Source organism: Apis dorsata, unplaced genomic scaffold, assembly GCF_000469605.1.
Source record: "Apis dorsata unplaced genomic scaffold, Apis dorsata 1.3 scaffold_135, whole genome shotgun sequence".
NCBI classification, from domain to species: domain Eukaryota; kingdom Metazoa; phylum Arthropoda; class Insecta; order Hymenoptera; family Apidae; genus Apis; species Apis dorsata.
The window spans coordinates 389041-389296 of NW_006263427.1; the positions used below are offsets into that span (position 1 = coordinate 389041).

Consider the following 256-nt stretch of genomic DNA (forward strand, 5'->3'; position numbering starts at 1 on the left):
GATCAAACAAATATAACAAATTATTTGTTATATTCAAATCATAAATTATAACTTAATAAATAATATAACGATAACTCAATTGTTATTATATTATTGTATAATAATATAATTGTGTAACATATGTTTCTACTATAAAATTAAAATTTCTAAAATTTTCTTCTAAAATTTTAAAAATTTTGTTGCAATATTTGTAAAATATCTTTGGAAGATTGATTTTGAAGGCCGAGATAAAAATTGATACGCAAAAATATTAATC

At 17.2% G+C, this 256-nt stretch overlaps 1 protein-coding gene and 1 long non-coding RNA gene across 4 annotated transcripts in view; one reads left to right on the top strand and one right to left on the bottom strand.

Moving 5' to 3' along the window:
- The window catches only part of LOC102674166 (peroxidasin-like), a 290955-nt gene that overhangs the window by 66938 nt on the left and 223761 nt on the right, over nt 1-256 (top strand). The gene's annotated exons all lie outside the window — the stretch shown is intronic.
- LOC116185237 overlaps nt 1-256 on the bottom strand; it is a 5148-nt gene that overhangs the window by 3615 nt on the left and 1277 nt on the right. The gene's annotated exons all lie outside the window — the stretch shown is intronic.